General features: G+C 46.8%; 1 pseudogene across 1 annotated transcript in view; it reads left to right on the top strand.

Moving 5' to 3' along the window:
• LOC146866938 (lysine-specific demethylase 5B-like) overlaps nt 1-18,098 on the top strand; it is a 532,890-nt pseudogene that overhangs the window by 161,590 nt on the left and 353,202 nt on the right. The window lies entirely within an intron of this gene.

Genomic DNA, 18,098 nt, shown 5'->3' with positions numbered 1-18,098 from the left:
GCGCCGCGTGCAGGGGTGTCTTTTAGTGTCGGGAAATCTTACCCTCTGTTGATCGTGGTAAGGGGGGCACCTTGTTCTGATGATGCAGGCTTTTTCAGGAGTGTCGAGGGAGGTCCTTGGGTTCCGGACTCGGGGTCACAGTCGCCGTGTGGTCGTCCTCGTGGTCTTTGTTCACTCTGGCACTGGCCAGGCTTGGCTGGTGCAGCGTGTGCTGGGTTCGCTGTTCCGGTCTGCTGCCAGGGTTTAGAAGTAGGTTTTGAGTAGAGCCTCTACTCATGGGAGTCCCAGGGGCTTAGAGCCACAAAGTAGCCAGGTCCTCCGGGGTTTGTGAGGTTGCTGGCCACAAGAGATGCCGAGTTGGGGCAGGAGCAGGTTCGAGGGTCGACAGGCCGGTAGGGCTGGGGCCAAAGCAGTTGGTGTCTTCCTCTTCTTAGCAGCTGCAGGGCAGGTCTTCTTTCTTCTTGCTCTTCTTTGTATTTCGGAATCTGGAATCTGGGGAAGGAAGGTTCAGGGTGCCCCTAAATACTAGATTTAGGGGCGTTACAGGTAGGTGAAGGGCAGGGACCAATGGGTCCCTGTCCTGGGGTGGGTACACCCCCTATCCTGCCTCTCTCCTGTGGGAGGGGGGCAGTAGCCTAGTCCTGATAGGGTAGGGCTTCTCATCTTCAAGATGGCGAGAGCCCGGAGATGTGCTTCACCTCGCCTCCCCCACCTGAGGGGTGGGGTTGGCAGGCTGGCACATCCCCTGTCCTTATTTGGGGTTTCCGGCCAAGCTTCCCGTCAGAGTGGGGGGTTGCAGTGGCCTGGGGAAGCTCACAGAGGCGGCATGCCTTTTGAAGCTTCCCCCTGCCCATCCTGGGAGAGGAGATTTATCACCTCGCCCAAGATGTGCATTGTTGCAGGCCCAGGAGAGCAAGGGCTCTCCCACCCAGGGGTCCAGCAACCTGTCTGCTGTGTGGCAGCCTAGGCAGCCTCAGAGCAGACGTGGATTGTAGGTTAGGTTTCAGGGGGCACCTCTAAGATGCCCTCTGGGGTGCTGGGTACATGAAATCCCACACTGGCATCAGTATGGGTTTAATGTGCTGAGAAGTTTGACACCAAACTTCCCAGTCTTCAGTGTTGCCATTATGGTGCTGTGGAGTTAGTGTTTGACGAGCTCTCAGCACCATGTACTCTTAAATGGCAGCACTGCACTTACAGTGCCCAGGAATGGACCTGGGTACTGTAGGGGCACAGGGCTCCTGCTCCTGTGCCCACACCATTGGCATAGGGCACCCAGCTAGAGGGGTGGCTGATATATGCCATGGCAGTGTAGGTGATGGGCATGGCACACAGGGATGTGTGCCATGTCGACTCTTTGTTTTGTTCTGCACCCAGACACTCAGCCTGCAAAGGCAGTGGGTGTGTGTCAGGGTACAGGGCCTCTAAGGGTGGCTCAATAAGTGCTGCTGCCCTTAGGGACCTTCTCTGGTCACAAGGCCCTGGGCACCTAGGGTACCATTTACCAGGGGCTGGCAGGTGACCAGAGATGCTAATTGGGTTTTGGCTGTTAGGCAGTTTTTAGGGAAGGAACACAGGCCCTGGGCACCTGATTGGCAGGAGCCCAGGGCACAACAAGGAAAAGTGCATAAGTTATCAGGCAAAAAAGGGGGGGTACTGCAACAGAAACCCACTTTCTTACACTTCATAGCAGAGTTTTTACACCTGGTGTTTTCTTTTGATTTCCTGTTAACCACCTGATGGTAGCCTCTTCAATTTGTTGCGTTGGTTCATGGGCAGTTGCCATTATTTTTCTGGGGTGTGTGATGCTCTCCACTCTCTCTCTTCTCTTATACAGTATTTTGTTGCTGGTTTTACAGCTTAGTGCTAATATCTGTATGTCTATCATTTTCCCTCCATTGTGATCACAACTTTGGTCTCTTACCAATGTATGTTTGTATTTATATCTATCTTTCGATGAAAGCCTCTATTCTATGAGTGTTCAGTGTAGGAACGAGGATCAGTGTCCCCTGTTGCTGTTGGAGGCTGTGGTTTGCTTCAACGATGGGGAGGATAATACTTTTGGTGTATTTTGATAGACGTGTGTATGCGTATATATATCTATATTTGTAGATATATATATATATATGGGTGGAATATCAACCATGAGTAAAACGCACTAAGCGAGAATAAGCAACTATACATCTTAACAATGGTGTATCCACAGAGCGGATTGGAGGAATGAAAGCGTGTATTGTCAATATAGTTTGATTCTTTACTCAAATGCAAAATGCCCAAACAAAAATAATATCACCATATCCACGAGTGATAAATACATCACTCTACAGAGGAATAAATGAACTTAAGTGCCGGAAAACGGTATAAAGAACTAAGAACTACATCACCCATAATTCCTCCTAATTGGTTTTAATGGGAATAACTATAAATAAAGACACAAAAACGGATTCACATACCGTGCTCCGGTTCCGAACAGTTTCCAGTTCTCCTGATCGGCGCGCAATCCTCCCCTTTTCGCGGTATTGTTTTCGATCGCGATCTCGATGCAACTCTCATCGTCCGAAGTCTTCGATTCCGGTTGTCGACGAAGGCCTTCGGGCCTACCTAAGCTCCGGTCCTGGCTGATGGAAAGGACTCCATTCAAGAAGTGTCCTCGATGTGGGTCCAAATTTCCCCACACCGATCTCCATGAGGTGTGCAACCTCTGCCTCTCCTCTGAACACGAGGCTCGAGACTGTCCGGCGTGCAAATACTTCCGGTCCAAGAAGACCATTCGAGAGCGAAGGGCGAGGAGAACCATGGCACACTCGTCGACAGGGATCCCCGACGCCATCTTCGGAGAAGGCGTCGTTGTCCCTGAAGAGCAGCACACCGAAGAGGGCCTCGTCAGCGCCTTCGAAGCCGACGAATCAGATGTCGAAGACATCACTCCGGCACAGAGGGGCATGAGTACTAACATCGACCCCCCCACCCTCGACGGCACCAAAAAAGGCTTCGGTCACGCCTTCGCCCTCGGGCCTAGGCACGACCAAAGACACTGCTTCCCATACCTCGCTTTCGGGCCCAGTTAAGAAGCCCACCAAGCCTTCTGGCGGCTCGGGCTCGAGCCAGCCTGCCGTCGGTGCCGAGAAACACTCCTCCGCACCGGCGCTGAAAAAGTAAATGGCCTCCTCCTCCGTCCTCCGCGCCGAGCTCCACCTCGAAGCACTCGGCGCCGAAAACTGGCACTAGCTCCTCGGTACCGGCACCATCCCCGGAGCCGAGCAAAAAGCCAAAGGCCCTCGAAACACACACCTCGAAGCCGAAAGTCATCCCGGAGCCGAGAAAACATCCGGACATTTCTAAGCCGCACAGTTCAAAACAAACAAACCGATGCCGGCTACAAGGCTAAAAAACATACGGCTCCGACACCTTCGGCGCCGAAGGATCGGCCACTCACAGACAGAACTATTTCAGCCCGATCCACTACAAAAGACACTGGTCAAGGACCCTAAAACTGGACATTTAATGCTCAGCATCAAAAAGAGACCGCTGGACAAGCCTGCCCCAGCTCCACCTCCAAAGAGAAGAGACTTTGCTACCTCCCCTTTGAGAATACCATCACCCCCTCTTCCTCCGTCTCCTCCTCCACCTCCTCCCTCTCCTCCACCTCCCCCACCTCATCATTCCCCCACACCCTCTCCTGATGAGGATGATGACGATGTCTACGATGACACCGGGGACGGGCCCCATGACCAGCCCACAGGGGACCCCACTCCTATAGGCTCCCCAGACCCCTGGGACGTCTACAACATTCCTAACGTCCCTCAGGACGACCTTTACCCTTCAAGACCATCCTCCCCTGAAGACACAATGGGGTTTAACCAATTACTCCATAGGGCGGCACACTACCACGGAGTTGATCTCCAAACAGATCCCGTGGAGGAGGACTTCCTCCTCGATACCTTTGATACTACACGCAAGACCACTTCCGCCCTGCCCATGCTAAAAGGGGTTATCAAGCACGTGCCTGAAGTCTTTATAGACCCAGTCAGGGCCAGAGTCATCAACCCTCGCATCGAGAAGAAGTAGAAGGCAGCCCCTACAGACCCCACTTACATCAGAGGGCCCGCACCACTAGACACCCTGGTAGTCTCCACTGCAAGGAAGCGTGCAAACTCCCAGGCCTCAGGCGAAGCACCACCACCTGATAAGGAGTCCAAACTCCTAGACGCCTCTGGCAAGCGCAATGCATCCCAGGTGGCCAACATATGGCGCATCGCAAACGCACAAGCGCTTTTGGCAAGATATGACAGGGCACATTATGACGAACTAGAAGCCATAATGCAACACCACCCTGACAAGTACAAGAATAGAGCCAACGAATTAATCCAGGAGGGTAAAACCATTACCAACACCTCCATTCGCTGCACCCTAGATGTAGCTGACACCGCCTCTAGGGCAATTAACACCAGCGTCCTCCTCCATAGGCATGCCTGGCTACGTTTTTCAGGTTTCAAACCTGAGGTGCAGGCTTCTATCCTGAACCACCCCTTTGACCAGGAACATCTGTTTGGGCCACAAGTTGACGTTGCCCTGGAAAAAATGAAAAAGGACACCGATATGGTAAAGTCTATGGGAGCCTTACAGTCACACACTCCCAGGCGCTCCTTTCGCCGCTCTTCCTTTCGAAGCACCTCCAAAGGCTACTCCTCAGTCAGCGCCTCCACTTCCTATAAAACCCCTACCCAATCCACCTTCACTAGGGGTTACCAGAGAGGCGGCTACAGGGGAAACCACAATAAAGGCAGAGGCAAACCTAACACCTCCCGCTCTGCCTCCACCCCTGCCCAATGACTTCCCTCCACTCCCCCCAGACCATTCCACTCCAGTCGGGGGCAGACTCCACAATTTCCTCCCTGTCTGGACTACTATCACAAATGGGTAACACAGATAATTTGGTCAGGCTACTGCCTCAAACTAACATCTACCCCCCCCAATCTTTCCACCCAAACAACGTCCGATGTCACAGGAAAACTTGTCACTTCTACAGCAGGAGGTAATCTCCCTCCTACAAAAGAGTGCGATAGAACTAGTTCCTGCCCACCAACAAAATATGGGAGTTTACTCCCTATATTTTCTCATACCAAAAAGAAGACGACACTCTACGGCCCATCCTAGACCTCAGACCCCTAAATCACTATATACACTCAGACCATTTCCACATGGTCACACTCGAGCAAGTACTTCCCCTGCTCTCCCAAAACGACTTCCTTGCCACCCTAGACCTCAAGGACGCCTATTTCCACATTCCCGTTCACACAGCTCACAGAAAGATTCTCTGGTTTGTAGTGGACGGTCAACATTATCAATTCAAGGTGCTCCCATTTGGAGTCAGCACCGCGAGTGTTTACCAAGTGCCTAGCGGTAGTGGCAGCACACCTGTGAAGACAACACATCCACGTCTTCCCATATCTAGACGACTGGCTAATAAAAGCCAGCTCATACAACCAGTGTGTACAACACACTCAAGCCACTATCCAGCTACTTCACGAACTGGGCTTCACAGTATACCACACAAAGTCCCATCTGCAACCGTCCCACGTAAAACAATACCTCGGTGCCACTATAGACACCTCAAAAGCGCTAGCCTACCCCAGTCCGGCAAGGATAGCGAGCATTCAGGCTCTACGCGCCAAACTTCAGCCGGAACACTCTCTTCCAGCTCGAGTGTTCATGCAACTAATAGGAATGATGGCCTCTTGCATATTCATAGTACCCCACGCAAGACTCCAAATGCGTCCTCTCCAAGAGTGCTTAGCACGCCAATGGAACCAGGCCCAGGGTCAATTAACAGATCTGGTGTTGGTAGACGGTCGTGCCCATCGCTCTCTGCAGTGGTGGACCACCAAAAACCTTTCCAAAGGGCGACCGTTCCTGGACCTGGTTCCTCAGATAGTACTGACAGTGGACGCATCGCTCTCCGGCTGGGTAGCTCACCTACTACATCACACCATGCAGGGCAGGTGGACACCTCAACAAAAGTTACTCCACATCAACCATCTGGAGTTACTAGCCATATTCTTAGCCCTAAAATCCTTTCAAACACATATATCAGGCAAGGCAGTCCTAGTCCGCACAGACAACATGACAGCCATGTACTATATACAAAAACAAGGGGGCACACACTCTCCGCAGCTCTCTCAGCTAGCACAGAGCATATGGAGAAGGGCCATACCCCAAAAAATCTTTCTCCTAGCCCAACATGTCCCAGGAGTCCAGAACACTATGGCCGATCTGCTGAGCAGACAAACACAACAGATCCACGAGTGGGAACTCCATCCGCAAGTTCTTCACCCGTACTTTCAACTGTGGGGGCAGCCACAGATAGACCTCTTCGCCACCCACGAAAACGCCAAATGCCCAAGCTTCACCGCCAGGTATCCACACCCATTGTCCAAAGGCAATGCGATATGGATGAACTGGTCAGGCAAATTTGCGTACGCTTTTCCGCCTCTCCCTCTCATTCCATTAGTGGTGCGCAAACTACAGCAACACTCCCTAACTCTCATCCTAGTTGCTCCCACTTGTGCCAGACAACCATGGTACACCACATTGCTGGAACTATCAGTAGTACCGCACCAAAAGTTACACCTCTCTCCACGCCTCTTAACCCAGAACCATGGAGAGATCAGACACCCGGTCCCAGCTCGGCTCAACCTTGCGATCTGGCTCCTGAAATCCTAGAATTCGGTTATCTAAATCTTCCCCCATACTGTATGAACGTCTTTAGAGTAGCTAGACAACCTACCACTAGAGCTTGCTACGCAGCCAAGTGGAAACGTTTTGTGGTCTATTGTCACAATAATAACTTCAATCCCCTAGATGTGTCCATTCAACACATCATAGGCTATTTACTATGCCTACAAAGATGCAATCTGGCCTACACATCTATTAGACTGCACCTTGCAGCCATAGCAGCTTATCTACAAAACAGGCAACATCTATCACTCAGTCAGTCAAATATCTTTATTCGGTTTAAGTACAAACCATAAAAGCATACTACAAAACACAATATATAAAAACAGTTGTAGGTACGTGACTCAATTAACACAATCGTGGCTCATAAAAACTTATAAAAGCATTCAATAAAACCACGTAAAAACAATTTCATTTTTAACACAATTAAAAAAGGATGTTCATGATATAATGTTAAGTTCATTTCCTCAACATTCTTATGGCTGCTGATAAAAAATTGTCAACGTTAAAAGTTTCCCAAACGTCAGTTAACATTTGCAAGTAGAGAAGGGCAGGTCTCACTTGCACAAAACCTTTGTTTTTTAAAATAGGGAGAATAAAACGTTTCCTAATGACAATAAGGTGTTCACAGAAAAAGAGGAAATGTGTGATGTCTTGTTGCGAAAAATTATCACAAGTACAAGGGCCAAGATCCTCTACCCTCTTCCATCGTTTCTGTTCTCCAATAAGAAGATGCAGTTGATTAAATCTAAATCTAGTCAGTAAGAAGCGATGATTGTTATTTGTGACATAGCCTAAATATGGTTCCATGGATAGTGTTGTTTTACATAGCTGGTGGGCTCTTACTGTCACCTTTACCATCTCTCTCTCTTCCCTATCCATGGTGGCTATGTGCAAGAACATTTCCTTACACCATTTTATATCTCCCTTCACTAGAGCTTCTGGAGAATGATATAATTCTGGACGACCCAGCTTTGCTGCCAACCTCTGAATATATTTAAGCCAGGGTATACACAACCCATAGTCAAGTGACATACAGTCTTTCATAATAATATGATTAAGCATTAAGTCAGGGTTTAACCAAGTAGCTATCCATTTCAATAGTGGTGCCACGGCAATAGCATCTTCAACAAAGCCGATTCCAAGCTCTTGATGTGTATTGTAGTTGGCTGTTGTTTTAGGGACAGATAGGAGGTTCTTTAGGAACCTATCTTCAACAATCTGTATGTTCTTTACATTTTTTATTCCCCATAGCTCGGCCCCATACATGGCTAGTGAAATGCACTTGGCTCTGTATATTTGAATGAGGGCCTTCATTGGCCTGGCTCCTAACTTTCTGGCAAAACCCAGTACGGCCAGGGTTGCTCTTATCAGTACAATTTTTTTCGCTGTGATTTGAGTTACCCAGGATCCTTGGTCGTCGAAAAGTACACCCAAGTATGGAAACGACGACACCCTGGTTAATATATGGCCCTCACAATAAAAGGTTTTAGCCTTTGGGGATTTCTGTCCAATAGCCATTACATGTGATTTTGAGAAATTTACGCTTAAATCTAATGACTTCATGAAGCCAGAAAAGGAATCTAACAATAATTGAAGTCCCACAGCCGTTCTTGCTAAGAGGGCGGCGTCATCCGCATATAAAAGTGCAGGAATCAAGCGTTTCCCTGCACAGGGAATATCTTTACAAGAGGCAATTAAGGCAGTATCTAGGTTATTGATATATAATGTAAAGAGCAGGGGCGCCAAAATGCACCCCTGTCTAACTCCATTTGATATGGGTATACCTTCCGTACAATTACCCTGTTGATCATACCTCACCGTTGCAGATAAATCCCTATGCAGGTCGGCTAAGAAATAGACAATGTTTTTGTCTACTCCACAGATTAGGAGCAAAGACCACAGCTTTGACCTGTTTACTCGATCAAAGGCCGAGGACAGGTCCATAAAAGCTACTAATAGTGTTCCATTCTTTGCCACCGTATATTTACCTATTAGTAGTTGCAAGTTCAGGCATTGGTCCGTGGTGCCCATCCCTTTTCTGAAGCCATACTGGGCCATAGAGAGTGTTCCAGATTCCTCGAGCCAGCCAATCAGTTGGCCAAGGACCACCCTACCCAAAACTTTCACAGAAGAGTCAATTAGGGATATCGGGCGATAACCGCTCGGATCACCTCTGTTACCCTTCTTATAAATGGGTATAATAACAGATCGTGCCCATGACGGGGGTAGACCCAATTGACAGGCGTTAACAAAGACATTATATAAAATCTTTGACCAGGTTTTTACATCTGATTTAAAAAGGTCTGCCGGGACTCCATCGGGTCCCGGAGCCTTATTACTTGTCATCTGCATAATGGCATGTGTTACTTCTAGTTCAGTGAAGGTCAAAGAATATTTCTCCATGTTTAAGACTGGGCCATCCAACATCCCATTTCCATCATAAACCTGTTTGAAATGAGTGTGCCATTTTTCTTCCTGTATACCACAATCAAGCTCGCTGTTATTTTTATCCTGGAAAAAAGGCATATTTATCACAGTCCAAAACTTAGCACTATTTTTAATTACATCTATTGATAAAAGCTCGTTCCAGGCTTCCTGCCTAATTTCATTTTTTCGCTTTCTTTGTGCTTTTTTATAATTGTTCCTAAGGGCGGCAATTTCCGCTTTGTCGGGCAAATCAGCTTTCAAAGCTACCTTCAACTTCCGTTCGGCTATTGAACAGTTATGGTCAAACCATTTTTCCCCGTGCCTGGGTTGCCCCTTAACTACTTTTTTAAGGTCACTATCGACCTGGGTACAGATTCTGCCATAGGCTACTAGGACCTCATCCCCTATGACACCATCTTTCAGACAAGTGGTCATGTGGTCCCCAACCTTTCCCAGCAAATTTTTCTTGAAGTCCATTGGCACCACGCGGCACCATTTCAGGCGTCGCGCTTGATCGGTGGGCCTTATGTCATGGATTCCAGCAGTCAGGTTGGGTTTCACTTTTTTCCTTAGATCATCTGTCAGAGTCACCTTTACTGGGTTATGATCTCCATAGGGGGACCAACTAACATTATACTGACTAACCCTACTTGCTAGGTTTGCGCTCACAAAAATATAATCAATAGTTGACCCAGAGCCTCTTCCTTTAAATGTTGGGATATCTCCTGTAAATTTGGTGGGGTAGATCAGATCATTACCTACCACCAAATCTTCTCAATAGAATCCCGACGGGGTGTGTTCAAAGTGAATATTATCTTGGTTTGCTGGACCTAAACTGTCCCAAACAAAGCAGTTACCTTTACAACAATGAACATTAAAATCTCCAAACATAATAACCGAATAATGATTCGTACTATTAACAGTATACGATTCCAAAAAGTCGTAAAGACTGACCAAATGTTCATTAAAAAAACTCTTATCAAAGGAGTTATAAAAGTTGACAATGAGCCAATTCCCAGTTAGTTTTGTTAAAATTTCCACTGCAAGGCAGTAAGGCGTGCCTGTCTCCACTTTTGAATAAACCCCCTCAAGTTTTAATGAGATGAGGGTTAAAAGACCACCCTTTGCCCTCCCCATGGGGGAAACAACTGCTGCCGACCAAAAAGCTGCATACCCATCCCAAAAAAAGGTGTTCTCCGTGTCCCAGGTTTCTTGTAACCCAATAATTTCACAGTCTGTCAAACAGTCCCTCCATTGTGCATCATTTGCTTTACTATTCAGCCCAGCAATGTTCCAGCTAAGGACCCTCGTACCTATACGTGGGGCCCTAACTGCCATCGTACCATCAGTAGGACCACCTTGGGCATCCCCCTCTGTGTTCATAACATTTGGGGTACCACCCCCACAAGGGCTCCCTGAGTCTCCAATTAACCCACATTCCTCCTCCACAATCAATGTGGAAACTTCTTCAGCAGGTGTGGGCTGGTCCCGGCCATATTCAACTCAATCATTTAAATCTAGATCACTTAGGGGTTGATAACGATTGAACGTGGCAACCCCGCGGCCGGTAACCCCTACAGTGCCAATTCCTCTGCCCTCACATAAGTCATTAATGGGCTGCTGAGTTAGATGTCTATAAAAATATCCAGGTGGACGAAGTGTAATGCCCTGATCAGTATGTGGCAGCGAGGAAGCTCTTAGCAAAGCATTATTAACGAGAAGTGGGTTACTAAAATTTATGATTACACAATCCCCCCTAATGTTCTTGTGTGATTGTCCTATTCATGAGACTCTCCTGGTGGTTAGTATCTGTCGTGATAGACCAACCGGGAACCCACACTCTATTCAACCACGATAGTTTTATTCTTTAGGGATTCGTGGGATTCTGGCTTATTAGACAGACTACCCTCTACTAAGGGTGGAACATTTGTCAACACTGCGACAAATGGGGCACATTCAGGAGGTAAATCGGGTTGTGCACTGACCGTGCGACTGGTCTTAACTACTGCTGGCCCTCTCTTACTCCCTATACATGTGACTGGTGGTGGAGTTTTACTCGCAGTTGCCAGGGATACAGCAACTGCTGATTCTACCAAACAGGGTCCTTCCTTAATGGGCTTTGGTGTCTCGTTGTTAACCCTAGGGCCCTTATCGGCATTGCTATTGCTTACAATTATATCATTCCGGGGTCCCAGGAGGTTTCCTAATCTCACAATTTCTGCAGACAATGTGTCAATTTTGGCCACAAGGGGTTTAACTATCTTAGTGATTTTGGCCTCTAAAATTCCAATCAGGCAGTCTATTTGCTCTGAATCTATTTTAATAGTGGCATTATTAGCCGGGGCCTCATATAGGCTTTCCCCACTAGTAGGTGGCGGGTCTGTTTTTTTATTTGTGTTGCGGCCACCCCCCCTGTTTATTTTGTGTCAGCTTGCGAGATCTCAACACTCTCTGTGTTACCAGGGCCGGGGAACGGTCTGGTGGAGCATCATTTCCTGATTCTGCACTAATTCAGGGGGCGGCAGAGCTAAATCTGCCGTATTTATCACATCGTATTGATCAGTACTACAGCTATCACCCTGAATAGGAGAAGACAATGCAGTGGGCGAGCTAGACAATGAAATGGAACTGGTCCCCTGGCCCAATGATTTACGTCTTTCACTGTTAATTTTAGTTACAACTTTCGCCAGGTAATTATCTAGAGTTGCAGCTACAGGAAGTGTTTTACCTGTTGTGGATTTCAACATTTTCAATGGTAACACAGAGGCCCAAAAAAGACTAAATATAGTGTTTAGACAGAAAAATAATCACACAACAGTGGTAAGGGGTAATTCAGCTCCTTATCCTGTGATAGAGCTACACAAGCTCTATTAATTTAAACAACCTCACAGTGTCCAAAGTATCAGGGGATGGCAGCGAAGACCTGGGGCCAAAAAGCGTGGCCCAGCCCAGCCTCCTTGGGCCTCAGAGGGCCCACCCTTTGCCTGGGCTTAGCCCGGCGCCGCCCGCGCGCGTCCCGCGACGCGGAGGGAGCCTCGGTCTTTTAAGCGCCTCCGGGCGCGAACACGGCAGGAAATTGGGCGCAAAGCAACCTGGGAGCTGTAGTCTCCCCCTGTCACGGCCGCGATGGAGTGAAGCGGCGTCAGGGGAGACCCGTAGCGTCAGGGCCCCAGGAGCGGCGGAGTGACCAAATCAGCGTGTAGCAGGTCCGCAGGTAGGAAACAGACTCCAAACACAAGCCCCCCATCTATCACTCTTTAGAGTACCTGCCATAAAAGCCTTCATGGAAGGCCTCAAAAGAATAATTCCCCCCAGAGTGCCACCCTCACCTGTGTGGAACCTAAACATTGTTCTCACAAGACTAATGGGGCCTCCCTTTGAACCTCTACACAAATGTGAACTTCAATTCCTAACATGGAAAACGGCTTTTCTTGTAGCCAACACTTCCCTCAGAAGGTCAGTGAAATACAAACACTCACCATTCAAGAACCTTTTCTGCAAATGCACCATAGCAAGATTGTTCTCCGTACTAATCCGAAATTCCTCCCTGAAGTCATTTCTCCTTTTTACCTAAACCAATCTGTGGAACTACCCGTATTCTTCTCGCAGCCACAGACCGTTGCAGAAAGAGCTCTCCACACATTAGATGTTAAACAAGCCTTACTCTACTACATCGAGAGAACACAACCCTTTCGTAAGACCAAACAACTATTCGTGTCTTTCTCACCACCACACAAAGGCAACCCTATCTCCAAATCTGGGATAGCTAGGTGGATTGTCAAATGCATACAGATTTGCAAAACAAACGCTATCTGTTCCCCCTAAAGCCCACTCTACACGTAAGATAGGGGCTTCCATGGCATTCTTAGGGAACATCCCCTTAGATGATATCTGCAAAGCAGCTACATGGTCAACACCGCACACTTTCACTAAACACTATTGTGTAGATGTGCAAACTAAGCAACAAGCTAGTGTGGGCAGGCTGTACTCAAAACATTGTTTCAAACCACTGCAACAGATACTGGTTGTCGCCGCTAGGAGCGAATACTGCTGTATAATCTATGCACAGTGTGTAATCTGCAGCTCATATGCCTCGGAACGGCAAATGCTACTTACCAGTATGCATCTGTTCTTGGCATGTAGAGCTGCAGATCTACACACGCCCACCCGCCTCCCCGGCTACCTTTATCTGTTCCAGTTTATCTTATTTAGATACAGCACACATGGGCATCTTCCCTGCTTATTACTACACTCCATTTCCCTGCTGGCGAAAAACAATCTGAGGATGGAGCCGAAACCCATGCGCAATACGATCCGAAGGAGGAGTCACATACCTCGTGATTTCCAAAGACTTTCCAAGAGGTAAAACAACTGCAAACATCCGGGCCCAACACCAGATGGCGATCTATGCACAGTGTGTAGATCTGCAGCTCTACATGCCAAGAACAGATGCGTACTGGTAAGTAGCATTTGATATATATATATATATATTTATTTTACCTACTGGCGGTTGCCAGTTGGTAGTTATAGTTAGTACCTATTTTCCATAGGAAATCCACAGCATTCTATTCTCAATAACTTTGGCGCCGATTGATGAATCTTCGCGAAATTTTCAAAACTGTTGGCCAGCTCCGATCCACTCCTATCCTGAAAGTCTCGGGATGATTCGTGTAGCGGGGGATGAAAAAAAAAAGGGGGGGGTCCCAAAACGTTTTTTTGCCCATGCAATTTCCCATAGGACCTTTAGCCGCAGCTACAGCCCAAACTGCTGAACGGAATTACACGAAATTTGGCAAAGAGGTAGTCCTCAGTTCAGACTTGTGCCTTATGCTTAAATGGTGTCAATCAGTTCAGTAGTTCCTGAGAAAATTACAGTTAAAAGTACATTTATATCTATGGCCGCGCTGGATCCGCGCACCCTGGGCGCACTTTCCCGATCACGCGCTGAATGCTAATTGGCTGTCAAGTGGTTGTCAACATTCGAAACCAGGAGCTGTTGGCAGCCATTTTGTGCCTCAGTAGAAGTGAGGCTGAAGAAGTCTGTGGAATAAGTGTGCAAAACGTATAAAGGGGGCAGGGTAGAAATACCCTGACCCTCTAGACCTGCTTAGGGGGTCCCAGAAGGACTCCCAGGGCCCCCCAATTTTTTTATTTAATTATTTTTTTAAACCAAAAGTGCACGCAGGTTGCGCGGATCCTGCCATTAAAAAAAAAAAGGGAGATGTTTTATATTTAGCCCCCGGGGGAGGCGCCAAATCCCTGGGCAAAATTATTAAATTTAAAGCCCCTCCCAGTATAATTTGTGGGGGGGGGGCTCAATGGCCCCCCAAGCCCCGGGGACCACTACGCCCGGGTCTTTATGTATTGAGGGTGGGGGGCTGCGTGGCCCCCCTCCTGGAGCCCTCGAGGGCCCTGGGGACCGCCACCCCCCGGGCAGGCTCCTGCCGTGTCCTGGGGTGCCCACCCCCAGGACACTGTTGTTTGCTATGAGAGGGCGTGAGTCTCCCGCCCTCCCATAGCAAACTTGATTTGGATTTTGAAAGAGGGAGCAGGGAAACCCATATTGCTTTTCCACACGGGGAGCTGCATGTCAGCAGCTCCCCATGTGGAAAAGCAATGCCGGCTCCCGAAGGACGCGGGGAGCCGGCTGGGACCGTGGGGGCGTTGGGGCTCCCCCACGGTCCCCAACGTTTTTTATAAGCGCCGGGGGATGGGGTCCCCGGGGATAATAAAAATTAGTGATAGGGGCTATTGTTTTTTTTTTTTACGGTAAAATTAGGAGTCGCGCGTCCAGCGCGGCCCCCTGATGTGCACGCGTTGGATGCACGACTACTAACCTGTAGGGTGCGCGACTCCAGCGGGTTTGGTGCACGATTTCTACGCGTTGGATGCAATATTCTAACGCGTTGGGTGCGCGACTCCAAAAAAAAACAATTAAAAAAAATATAATACAAGTATATTTAAAAGAATATAAAATAATAAAAATCTAATTTATTTAAAAAAATATATATTTTAAAAAAATGTGTAGTGTAATTTAAAAAAAATATATAAAAATAGATTAAAAAAATGTAGTTAAAGAATATAAAAAAATTTGAACAAGAAATACATTTTAAAAATATCGTTTAAAAAATCTTTGAAGTTCACTGAAAAAACCATAAGTTTCAGACATGTTATAGTTAGGAATTAGCATTTTAAAAACCTTAGAAATTCACTGAAAGAACCATCGGTTTCAGGGGTGTTATAGTTAGCTGGACATTTCACTCGTACAAAACCATAGAAATTCCCCCGTTATAGTTAGTTCAGCTAACTATAACTCGCGCCCCCGCAATGCACTGCTGATGACGTCACATATTACATCACTCATGACATGGTCAGTGACATCACTGATGACATCACTCATGACATCCTCCCTGTGATAATTTGATGCATCTTCTCACACCCTAATATAAGCTTTGATACACCCACTCTAAATTACAGACTGACATTCTCAAAACCATAGACACTCCAACACCAATAACTACATACCCACTTACTGATTCTTAGGTCTACACACCCATCCACTCACTCACCCGTACAGTCACTCATACTTATGGTCACTTAGTACAGGACTATCATATGCTCTCATACACCTATATAGACACACACACACCGCCACTCATCCATAGAGGTACTCACACACCTACTCAGTCATGCAAATAATTAATCACACTGTCATTTACTCACCTATACAGTTATACACACACCAGCTCAATTACTCATACAAATACTAGCACATTCTTACGCTCTTATACAATCAATGATCCAAGCACACACTCATCCATACAGCCACTCTCACAATCACACACTCTCACTTATAGCCATTTATGTACTCCAACACACATATATACTGCCTTTCACATATGTAGCTACTCACACATGTACCAGTGAAATATACATTAACTCATTAACACAACCATACATAACTCACCCACCCATATAGTCCATCACAGATGCACTCTTGGTACCATGCACCCAGTGAATCACCCACTCACACCTCTATGCACATTAACACACCCCACCCACACTCAGGCACCCATACAGATACTCAGACAACCAATCTATAACCCATATAGACACTCATGTAGCTATTTGCAAACCCATGCAGCCGCTTACACACCAACAGACAGACGGATACAGACATTCACACAGTTTTGTCACTAACCCATGCATTCCGTAAGATACGTTTAATCACTCACTTATAGAGTCAGTCACGCACCAACAAAATTATCCATTCACACACTTATACTCCCACTCATTCTTTAATATGCCTTTCCCTATATATAATAAACATATTTAAACTTTACAGAAACACACAGACACTGGATGATGTCCTCAGTGATGTCATTTGAGATGTCATCAGTGATGTCACTGACCATGTCATGAGTGATGTAATATATGACGTTATCGGCAGTGCATTGCGGGGGCGTGACTTATAGTTAGCTGAACTAACTATAAAGGGGGAATTTCTATGGTTTTGTACGAGTGAAATGTCCAGCTAACTATAACACCCCTGAAACCTATGTTTTTTTCAGTGAATTTCTAAGGTTTTTTAAATGCTAATTCCTAACTATAACATGTCTGAAACCTATGTTTTTTTCAGTGAATATATATATATATATATATATGTGTGTTCAAGTATATATGGGTATATAGTGCAAGTATGGTTGTGCTGAACTTCTTCCATAGAGCGTAATTATCTGCTTTTGTAACTACTCCTTTCTTGGTGCTCTAATTCGACCTTCACTTGGTAGTTGCTTATGCACTTATTTTTCCTTTCCCCTCTGGGCTTCTACATTGCATAGTCCCGAGAGTTACCTTCCCTCTAGGAGGGTTTTTTTCTGACTGAGAGTGGTCTTTACCAAACGTTGTTGTTCATACAATGCATTTTTTTCAGCAATGATGAAACACTGAAAAGAGAATCTCTGAGCACACATATGTATATACATATGTGATGTGATCCGAGATTCTCTTTTCGGTGTTTCACAGGGTAGGATTAGTCCACACACTAGTTTCCACCACAAGGGGAGCTCTAATCCAGTGGTATGGGCTGTTGTCCTTGGTCCTTGAGCCTTGTCCAGTCTTGGGTTGAATACCTTTGTCAGGGCTACATAGTATAATTGTTTCTATAAAGGGTTTTCTCTCTTATCGCCCCCACTACTGTGAGCAGTGTTTTCCACATGCTTCTCACAGTTGTACAGACTTTAGGTCCCAACGGGCTTCCTACAGTCCTTCTGGTGGAGCATTTTCCTTGCTTCACCTATAATTCTTAAGACAGCCTGGTCACTTTATCTCATTATGGACCGGCTAGTCCTATTCAGGGATCTTTAGTGAGTTTAGTTCCCAGAACCTCCTCCAGGGATGGTGTTGCTTGGATATCTAATTCTAAGATAAAGAATAAGTGGCTAGATGTCTCTTATCAGATGAATAAGTTACTTACCTTCTGTAACGCCTTATTTGGTAGAGACAGGATCTAGCCGCAGATTCCTTAACGACCCACCCATCCTCCCCGCTCTGCAAACTGCTGGTCATGTTACCTACAAGATCCCTTTCTTCGCATTCTGATGCCTTGCTTTAGGACATTTGACACAAAGAGGTCTCTTTATTGGCACACTGTTAACATATATATATATAGGAAAACAATGAGAGAGCAAGGGAAATGCGGGGTGTGTCCGGATCCCCAATGTAATGATAGACTAAACAATGTGGACCAACCCACTATGTCGGTATGGTACAATCACTATTCTTGTAAGTACATGGACCCATTAGGTGTGTTTAAAAGACCCCTCACACACCAACCTGGTTGGTGTCATGCTAGTGAGTGGCAAAGGTGGAAGGCGCCACGTGAAAAAGTGAAGTACCTACACACGTGCTAAGGTGAGCTGTGGTCTCCCGTC

Source organism: Triturus cristatus, chromosome 1_2, assembly GCF_964204655.1.
Source record: "Triturus cristatus chromosome 1_2, aTriCri1.1, whole genome shotgun sequence".
Taxonomy (NCBI): Eukaryota; Metazoa; Chordata; class Amphibia; order Caudata; family Salamandridae; genus Triturus; species Triturus cristatus.
This window is presented reverse-complemented; position numbering and strand designations above follow the sequence as displayed.